We start from the raw sequence: 10922 nt of genomic DNA on the forward strand, positions 1-10922 counted from the left end.
AGTGTTGCGTAGATTTGTGTGTCAAATCTCTGTGTAGTTTCCTCCCCTAAACCAGCCCACATTTCTGTTGTGACCAGAGCTATCACAGGGTCGGTAAATGTGATCTCTTCATAAGATATCTGAGTGAGAAGCAGTTGCCAAGTGCAGCAGGTGTGATCTTCTCTTGAGTCATATTTATAGTGTGTTGAACGAGCCTGCTGTGATGTCAGTTTGAACTGGGTTTGTGATGATATTCCCTCTGCATATCCTCTCTCTCCTAGCAAGTAAGTCCTTGTCTTTTGTATTTCCTCAAGCAAAGTTTTTGTTTTTTCCAGAATCCCTTAGGTACTTTAGAGGATGGAACAGACACTGGGCAGGAATGAGACATGACACTGCATATCCCTTTTGCAGAAACGTCTCCCTTTGTAGCTTCATAGGCTGGTGTTGCATGCTGCCATGATGTGATTTGCATTGCTTGTGATTGTCTTAGGTATTTGACATTCAACAAATTGACCTGAAACAAATTGTAATGATTTTTTAGCCTATATATGTTTCTTTATTGAAGTTTTACTTTACTGTGTTTTAAGAGATTGTTAAGGAAATGTGTATAGTTTTTGCAGCAAAGTACATTTTCCACACTTCAATTTTGCTTCACTGAAAATGACTAATGGTTCAGTGACTTTATTAATACTTACACGAAAGTACATGTAATGTACACAATCATTAGATTCAATCAATATTTTTACGACAGTTTGACTCCTGATTAATTGGAAGAGTTCATGTATTTCTGCACAAACACAGTTTAGCAAACTCATATCGGTAATTTCTGACCTTTCTGAACTCATTTTGTGATGAAAACGTACATTTATTTTATTTATTATTTATTAAGCAGGAAGCTGCATTGAGATCCGGACTCTCTTTTTCAAAACAGACCTGGCCAAGGTAGCAGCCAATACAGTATCAATTTACTGTACATAATACAATACATATAACATATAAAGCATTTGTAAAACTTTTGGCCAGATTTTTAGTGTTAGTTTTGTGTTTGATAACACAGCTGAATTAACTTTTAAAATCTTAAAAAAAAAATTGTACTTTCAAATTTTATTTCATGTTTATGTTTTTGCCGGTGCATTAAGTTCACTGGACAGCAATGGGCGATGTACTTGAAGCACATGGAACTGAAGGTGAATATTTAAACATCAAGTGTCCATATCCAGATCGTTATCTGCATCTACCAAAGTATGTCTGCCGTCATCCATGTTGGAGATGGGATGTTCTTATCACGTCGGCTGTCAGTGAACGCGCTGGAAGATTCCTCCTGAATGACAATTCCCACGGGCACGTTTTCAGTTTGACCATCATAAAACTGAGTCTACAGGACGCAGGCCTCTATTACTGTGGAATAGAAACATGGGGCAGAGACTGGATGGTAAAAGTAAAAGTGACTGTCAGTAAAGGTATAACTTACCCAAACCTCGCCTTTCCATTCTTTCTTTCTTTGTGCATGCCACAATAATTAGACTGTATCCGCTCTAAAACAGCCATGAGTTGTGCGCATAAGTCAAAAAGAGGCGCTGATTGGTAATTGTAATATGTGCTGATACTTTAGAGTTAGGAATATACGACTGCTTTCAGTACACCACTTCATTGCTGAGCACAACACACTGAAAAGTGTCACCTCATTTTGAGTAAACATTAGAGCACTTGGATACATATTATAATAATAACTGCTTTGGTTGACACCCTGTGGTCAGGAGATTGATGCATGTTTTTATGCTTGTGCAGCAACGGTTCCTGAAACCACACTGCCCCCCTCTGCTGTTCAGAGTGGTGGGGGTTCACCACACAGCAGCTCCGTCAGACCGACCGGAACTGCCTTCAGTGCTGAGCAAGAATGGAGAGTCCCTTTCTCCACACCTCCCTGTGAGAATAGCCTCCCCCTCTCTCTCTCTCTCTCTCTCTCTCTCTCTCTCCCCTCTCCCTCTCTCCCATATCCCTCTCTCTCTCCCTCTCCAGTCTCCCTCTCTACCTCTCCCTCTCCCTCCCTCTCTCTCTCTCCCTCTCTCCCTTTCCCTTTCCCTTTCCCTCTCTCTCCCTCTCTCTCCCTCTCACTGCATGTCCACACACATATGCACACAGACACCTAGCATTCTATGATACTAATCATTTAGTCTCTTCATGACCTCTATTAATCCTGTATTATTCATGGATGCACTGGAAACCACTACCAATAGCCTACATGCATTTAAGAGTTGAATTTCAACAGGATAAACTCTAGATAGCCTGAATCTATTAAATACATATACATATACAGTGGTGTGAAAAAGTGTTTGCCCCCTTCCTGATTTCTTTTTTTTTTTTTTTGCACGTTTGTCACACTTAAATATTTCAGAACAAATTAAAATATTAGTCAAAGACAACACAAGTAAACCCAAAATGCAGTTTTTAAATGAAGGTTTTTATTATTAAGGGAGAAAAAAAATCCAAACCTACATGGCCCTGTGTGAAAAAGTGATTGCCCCCTAAACCTAATAACTGGTTGGGCCACCCTTAGAAGCAACAACTGCAATCAAGCGTTTGCGATAACTTGCAATGAGTCTCTTACAGCGCTGTGGAGGAATTTTGGCCCACTCATCTTTGCAGAATTGTTGTAATTCAGCCACATTGGAGGGTTTTTGAGCATGAACCGCCTTTTAACGTCATGCCACAGCATCTCAATAGGATTCAGGTCAGGACTTTGACTAGGCACTCCAAAGTCTTCATTTTGTTTTTGTTCAGCCATTCAGAGGTGGACTTGCTGGTGTGTTTTGGATCATTGTCCTGCTGCAGAACCCAAGTTTGTTTCAGCATAAGGTCACGAACAGATGGCCGGACATTCTCCTTCAGGATTTTTTGGTAGACAGCAAAATTCATGGTTCCATTTATCACAGCAAGTCTTCCAGGTCCTGAAGCAGCAAAACAGCCCCAGACCATCACCCTACCACCACCATATTTTACTGTTGGTATGATGTTCTTTTTCTGAAATGCGGTGTTACTTTTACGCCAGATGTAATGGGACACACACCTTCCAAAAAGTTCATCTTTTGTCTTGTCAGATCACAGAGTATTTTCCCAAAAGTCTTGGGGAACATCAAGATGTTTTCTGGCAAAATTGAGACGAGCCTTAATGTTCTTTTTGCTCAGCAGTTGTTTTCGTCTTGGAACTCTGCCATGCAGGCCATTTTTGCCCAGTCTCTTTCTTATGGTGGAGTCATGAACACTGACCTTAACTGAGGCAAGTGAGGCCTGCAGTTCTTTGGATGTTGTTGTGGGGTCTTTTGTGACCTCTTGGATGAGTCGTCGCTGCACTCTTGGGGTAATTTTGGTCGGCCGGCCACTCCTGGGAAGGTTCACCACTGTTCCATGTTTTCGCCATTTGTGGATAATGGCTCTCACTGTGGTTCGCTGGAGTCCCAACGCTTTAGAAGTTGCTTTATAACCTTTTCCAGACTGATAGATCTCAATTACTTTCTTTCTCATTTGTCCCTGAATTTCTTTAGATCTCGGCATGATGTCTAGCTTTTGAGGATCATTTGGTCTACTTCACTTTGTCAGGCAGGTCCTATTTAAGTGATTTCGTGATTGAGAACAGGTGTGGCAGTAATCAGGCCTGGGTGTGGCTAGAGAAATTGAACTCAGGTTTGATAAATCACAGTTAAGTTATGTTTTAACAGGGGGGGCAATCACTTTTTCACACGGCCATGTAGGTTTGGAATTTTTTTAACCTTCATTTAAAAACTGCATTTTGTGTTTACTTGTGTTGTCTTTGACTAATATTTAAATTTGTTTGAAGATCTGAAACATTTAAGTGTGACAAACATGCAAAAATGTGCATGTGATTTTAGAGTAAACCGAGAGATATATATCAAAAACTCAACTTGTGAGTTTGTGAGTGGTGCGTCCCCCATGCATTTGCCAGCCGTTCTTGCTTGGCTTTCATTCAGATCTGAACATGCAAACATCTTAACCAAAATAGGAACTGATAAAGAACCAAAATAAGCTGTATACTGTAAATGAGTGCAGTTTTAGGAAGTCTTGTGCACTACGAACTGCTCATTTGGCTGCAGATATATTCTTGGACATATATCATTTAAGCCCACACATGACATTTGACACTATCTGGGGTACTGGCCAAACTCGTTAGTTTCAGAAATGTAATACCTTACATTATATGAAATATAGGTATATGTACTGTATATAGTAAGTCTATTATTTAAAAAGGCACAGTGCTTCTTCAAATACACTGAAATTCCTTCACATGTTGAGAGTCCTTTTCTGTTATATTGTTTTAAATAAAAAGTATTTCACTAAAATGCTGGTCTACGGTACAGCTATGTTATCCATCTATGCTTTAGAGAGAAGTAAAATAATTTCACTCGAGTTTTATGTGGATCCACCATTTCTTGATTGTAACATTCAATAAGTGATCTACTACTGCCTTCTTGAACAGATTACTCAAGGGAAACTGCCACAGTCCCACTGACATTGGATGGAAACAACGGTAATTGGAATTAAACCTTTGAACTGAGTTTTAGATTCATTCAAGGTTTCACAGTACAGGGTAGAATGCTGCACTAGTTGACTAGTTGAAGCACCGGCACTATAGTGCATCAAATGATGATGGGTTTTTAAGGGAAATGCATTCATTACAAGGTCAAATATGTCTGATAAAAATACTTTGGCATAGATTATTGGATTATTACAGAATTTTTGCAGAATTAATCCAAATTATAGCACTGAAATTGGCAAAGCCCTTTTAATGTTATTCATCTTAAATCTAAAATCTAAAAATCTTTTTGCAAAATTGAATGTGTGAATTGCTTCTGCATGTGTCATGGATCTTCAAAAAAGATTGAACTTCCTGAACTACTGCTTTCTGTTAGGTGTTCCAGACAGCCTTGTTGTGGTTGGTGCAGCTCTGGGTGTGTTGGCGTGTCTAATTATGGCTGCTCTTGTGGCCATACTCAGAGGAACATCAGTTTCAAAGTCACTTGGTAAGACCAACCACCATCCGCCATTTTGCTCAAGCACTTAGGTGCTTAGGCAGAAACTTGTGTGCTTGCGCTGACAGTTAATAAGTTAAAAAAACGACATTCAAGCCCCGTATTTCAGTTTGTTGAAAGAAGCCTGGTCATACCACCAAGTGCTTTAATAAAGGATTAGGGACCTATTGCATAATTTAACCCTGGTTTACTGTCTTTCTATACCCTTAAATCCAGCGGACTTGTCCATCTCTGTAGACAGTGTATTGGTAAGTAGCATCTTATTTCTAAACCCTTATTATTGAACGCATACATTCATAATGGGAAGAAAAATATAGAAGCACACATCAAAAGGGACAGAAAAATCAGGGAAAAGAATTATGAGCCTGATTATAAAAGGCAAACCACCAACTGGGAAGAAAAAAAATTGGGTTGAGGCACACTTAAATACTAGGTTATACAGGTATTGTATACAGTAGATGGCTATATTATGAGCAAGTGCTTTTTGCTCAAACATAAAAGAAACACTTATTGTAAAAGCGTAAAAGTGTAAAAGTGTTCTATTGGCTCCAACATGTCTCCCTCAGGATGAAGAGGACCCTGAGCATGTGTATGATGAATACGCTGAGACAGTTGTATACAGCACTATTGGTCTGCCCCAGGAGGATTCTGAGCAGGCGTACTGCACAGTGCAGTTCTCGGACCTTCCATCGAATGAGAATGACCTGTACTCACTGGTGATGATGAAAGTTATGGAAAAACTACAGTGAATTTTGTTAAAATGATTTTGGTTTAATTGCTCAGCTGTATTATGTATGTGTTGGACCACAGTCAAATGATGAAAGGGCACATAGTCTACAGTTGAGGCTCATGACTTAGCAAAAATGTTTGATCAAATAAATTGACCAAATTAGGTAAGTAACAGCAGAAGTTGGCACAAAATAAACAAATGGAATAGCTCTTATCATGTGCCCCTGAGAAATACAGTCAGACGCTTGTTACAGACACTGTGATGATGACTTCAGAAAACTACATGATTTCAGAAAGTATTCAGACCCCTTCACTTTTTGCACACTTTATTGTGTTGTAGATTACATTTTAAATGGATAAAATTGCTTTGCCCATCAACCTATACTCAATAACCCATAATGACAAAGTGAAAACATGCTTTTTGAAATTTTTGCTATCAAAAATGAAAAGCTCTCATTTATATAAATAATCAGACCCTTAATTCAGTATTTTGTAGAGACCCCTTTGGCAGCAAGACTGAAAGGGGCTTCAAGTCCTCTTGGGTAAGTCTCTACAAGACTGCCATCTTCAGGTCTCTCCACGGATGGGGTTTAAGTCTGGGCTTTGGCTGGGCCAGTCAAGGCCAGTCAGAGACTAGTCTCGAAGCCACTCCAGCGTTGTCGTGGCTGAATGCTTTGGGTCTTTGCCATGTTGAAAGGTCAACTGTCCCCCCAGACTCAGGTTGCCTGAGGTTCCCTCAATTCTGAGATGGTTGTCCTTCCGGCAGGTTCTCCCATCTCTGCAGAGGACTTCTGAAGCTCTGTTAGAGTGACTGTTGGGATCTTGGTCACCTCCCTGACCAAGGCCCTTCGTGCCCGATTACTCAGTTTGGCCAGATAATTATATCATTGAGGTCAACAGAGAGCTCCTCAGACTTCATGGCTTGCTTTTGTCCTGAAATGCAGTGTGATTTGTGGGACCTTATCTACACAGGTGTGTGCCTTTCTAAGCTATAGCCAATCAATTAAATTTGCCACAGATGGACTCCAATCAAGTTCTAGACACATCACAAGTATAACTACAGCAAAGAGGATGGATACACCTCATCACTTTAGAGTGACACAGCAAAGGGTCTGAATACTTATGTAAATGAGAGATTTCAGTTTTTGATTTTTAATACATTTGCAAAAATGTCAAAAAACTGGTTTTCACTTTGTCATTATGGGCTGTTGAGTGTAGATGTAGAGATTGCATGAAAAAGTGTTAACCATTCTTGAACTTTTAGCAGTGTGTTCAGACAAACAAGAGTGAACTCAACACTGTAAAATTATTTAGACATTTATTTAAAAAATATTCACCAATTTTGGTCTTGAGTGGTTCAGTCTGCAAAGATTCCACATCAACAGGCCCAGTAGTTAGAGAGTTAAGTCTGGGCTGTGACCAGTACTGGATGAATGATACTGGTTGGTATAGTTACCACCAATCAGGTAGTGTACTTTGTAGTACTGCACTTCTGACTCACTTATAATTGTAAATAATCTAAAGATTGACTAAATACACATGCAGCATGAACAAAACAAAGACATATACTCCATCAATATCAGCTGTAAATATAGCCTTGTTCAGAAATGTGAGTATGTGTGCAACTTGTAGTGTCCAAGCTAGTTTTCCTGTAGAACAGTGTGGCCTATGTTTTGCTTTGCTTTGTTTTGTTGAGCATATCACTTGTCTTTGTCTAAACAATTTACTTACCTGTTATGTATCTTCAGAAGAGTATCATTGCGTTGAATGTCTGATGCAATAATGGCATTGATGATGGTGAAACTTTTTATTGGCTTGTTCTTTCCTATTTGACATATTCACTTGAGCAAAACTAACACGTTAGGTTTCGTGTTTTCTATGTATTGTATTCTAAGTGCGTCGCGTTTCCGTGTTTTTGTTATCTCTGTGCACACCGTTAGTTCGTTCACTTCATTCATTCGTTACACCTGTGTTACACTTCCTGATCGTTTCCCACACCTGATTGCCATTCCCTCTCGTTACCTGTGTTATTTAAACCCCGTTGTTTGTCCAGTTCCCCACCAGATTGTGATGGGTCAACATACTTTCCAGCGTTACCTGATTGATTTCTATTACGACCCATTTTGTCCCCGACTTCCGTGTTTAGTTACTCCCGACTGTTTTATTTTGACCCGCAGTGTATCGACCTATTTCTGGATTCCATTTTTGTCTGTTTAGCCCGCCTGTTATTGACCCTTCGCCTGTGCCAACGATTATATTTTGGATTATCCCTGATATACGCGTTTGCTGGAGTTTTCACCCGTGCCTGGACTACGAACTGCCTTATCCCCGCCTGTCTGACCTGCATTTTTATAATAAAGACTTTTATTATATACTCTACACCTTGGTCTCACATCTGGGTCGTTTGTTCTATGGACCTGATAGCACATTAGTTGATATTATTTTAGCTTGACAACAGTTTACTACCCTTTCTAATGTGCTGATAGCTATTTCTGACTTTCTTGTGTCCTTCAGGATATAAAATAGTTCCTGATCCTCCCACAGTACTGTGTGGCCTGTAGGACGTAAGGCTAAGCTAAGTTCTTAAGAAACACACAATATAAAGACATTTCAAGAGATTCTTTCTAAAGATTTGGCTCCACATAACCATGTGATGTCAACCTATTTTGACAGGGTTGACACAATGCCTCTCATTTTCAGGGTTAAATGGGTAGATGAGCAGCAGACATTTGCATGATTCAGTGAGTGGGAGGATGAGAGGACCAACCAGCTTGCATTGATTTTCGTGGAATAAAGTTTCCATACACTCACACCAAAGATTTTCTGCTTTTATGGTGAAGCCGCTACATAGCATGCTCTAGAGGTGACTGGTGAAACCAAATGAGAGAGAGAACCAAATGAGATGTTGGCACAGTTGGATCAAGTTCTGCTTCTCAACAACTTAAAATGGCACACGCCAAAACAGGCAGCTGATGCATGACAGCTATAGCTTGCTCCTTTGATTGCATTTGTCCAGATAGGTTGTATTATTAGTTTTAGTGCATATTGTTGACTGCAGTCTTTTATTGGGGTAGTGCAGGGTCTATGTACAGGTTATATTATTTGTACTTTTTAATTTATAAGTCAAAATATACAATACATGACAGTATCACACAAAATTACAAGATGACCGATATCAGAATTTATATCCATGAAATTGTATGGTATGGTGGTATAGCAGCATCGTTATATCATATCTATGAATAGCCTTCAAAGGAAGCTACACTTTATTAGGAACATTTTAACTTTATTACACCAACTTATTCATGTGATTATCTTATCAGCCAATGCATACAATCATGCAGATATGGGTCATGTTCACATCAACCATCAGAATGGGGAAGAAATGTGATCTAAGTGACTTTGACCATGGAATGATTATTGGTGGCAGACAGGGTAGTTTGAGTATCTCAGGAACTGCTGATCTCCTGGGATTTTCACGCACACTAGTCTCTAGAGTTTACAAACAATGGTGCAAAAAACTAATAAAATCCAGTGAGCAGCAGTTCTGCAGAAAGAAACGCAGTGTTCCCCAGAAATGTGAGTCCAAAGAGAAAAAGTAGCCGGCCAGGGGGGTTCAGATGATGTCCCCTGGCATTTTTTTTCTGAGGCAATTTGGAGGCATCTGGTGCATTTTAATATGATGAATGCATTTTAAATTGATTTATTGTTAAGCAGTGAGAGAACGGCAAAGGTGTATTTGTAGATGCCAGCGACAAGTGAAGGAGAATAAACTGGAACATGACACCAATGTATTTTGAATAAAAATGTGTCGTTCAATTTTGTATTAGTCTCAATAATTAGTCCCACCAATCTTCAACATTTTATTAGTCTTACTATAATAACAATCTTATTTTTAATGTAAATATATGTTTACAGATCATTGGTTTGAATAGGAAACAGTACCTGCCTTAAAAAGTCCCATTCATCTGGCAAATTTGAGTAAAGGATTAATTAATGTGCTACACCCCTGTGTCTGTGTGTCTCTTAATGAGTGTGTTGGCCACCATAATTATCTATAAATTAAGGCTCTGATGATGGGCAGAAGGCTATGCAAAATGCCTCAGCTTCCAGTGGGGGTTACAGCCCCTGCGAACCTCCCCCATTTGTGTCCCTACCAATGTCAAAATCAAACCTATGCCCTTGGACTCTTCCCCGTCCATGTCAAGAGACAACAATGCTCTGCTAAGCTTCATTCGGAGAGAGGGAACTGATGTGTGAATTTGAAATGATCTGTTTATCAGGGCATGGGCTTCTTCTGCCTCAATCTCTGCACTGCATGGAGGCTCTCTGTGGGCCTGTCTGTGAGGCTGACTGGGGCCTGACTGGCTGTGGTGTGGAGGCTGACTGTGTGAGGTACCGTTCAGAGGACCCAGACGCAGACCAGGGAGTATGCAAAAACCTTTGTCTTTATTCAGTCCAATTTCAAGCCAGGTAATAAGAGTTCAAACAATGCCAGAATCGAGATGCAAAAGAATGGTACAAAAAGTACAAAAAGGGCTAGGCAAAAACGAAGTCAATGAAGGCGGAGGAAAAAGTCAAAATAACCAAATAATCAAAAGGCAAACAAAACAGAAGGGTAAGGCAAACTTGGTGACAATGACAATGAAAATTGATCAACGTTCTGACAAGGTATCAAGCAGAGACTGGGGCTTAAATACATGAGGGGAAGTGACATACTAGTCGGAGCACGGGAGTGAGGAGGGCTGAACAAATAAACAACAGGTCAAGAACATAATGGGGTAATGAAACAGTAACAAGGGGGAAACAAAAACGCGGCTCTGGATTAAGGAGAAGACAATTGTGTAGAGTTAGGAGACATAGTGATAGTGAGAGACAGGTGCAAACACTTTGCTGAAACTAAGCAAGTAGTCAGTGATAGAACAGACAGGCAGAGTTACAGAGCAGACAGATAACGTTAGTGAGTTTGTAACACGATCTAAATCTAAACTACCCAAATTAAGTGACTGTTAGTGTATTCATTCAGTGTATTCATATAATTAGTACTGTACAATATCAAAATTAGTAGTTGTTAGTAAGAATAGTGCTATACAACATTAACTAGCGAGAAAAGCAGGAAGTAAGGAAAGGCGAGACTGGAAAGGAATCGTTGACACCCGGAAATCTCCG

The 10922-nt window shown here is 39.8% G+C and overlaps 1 long non-coding RNA gene across 1 annotated transcript; it reads left to right on the forward strand.

Moving 5' to 3' along the window:
- Positions 1-1294: 1294 nt before the first annotated feature.
- On the forward strand, positions 1295-5015 carry LOC133138177 (uncharacterized). The gene is made up of 3 exons (XR_009709685.1): positions 1295-1439; positions 4472-4522; positions 4905-5015. It is a non-coding gene; the product is annotated as an uncharacterized LOC133138177 (long non-coding RNA).
- Positions 5016-10922: the final 5907 nt, after the last annotated feature.

The sequence above is a fragment of the Conger conger genome, chromosome 10 (genome assembly GCF_963514075.1).
Source record: "Conger conger chromosome 10, fConCon1.1, whole genome shotgun sequence".
In the NCBI taxonomy this organism is placed as follows: domain Eukaryota; kingdom Metazoa; phylum Chordata; class Actinopteri; order Anguilliformes; family Congridae; genus Conger; species Conger conger.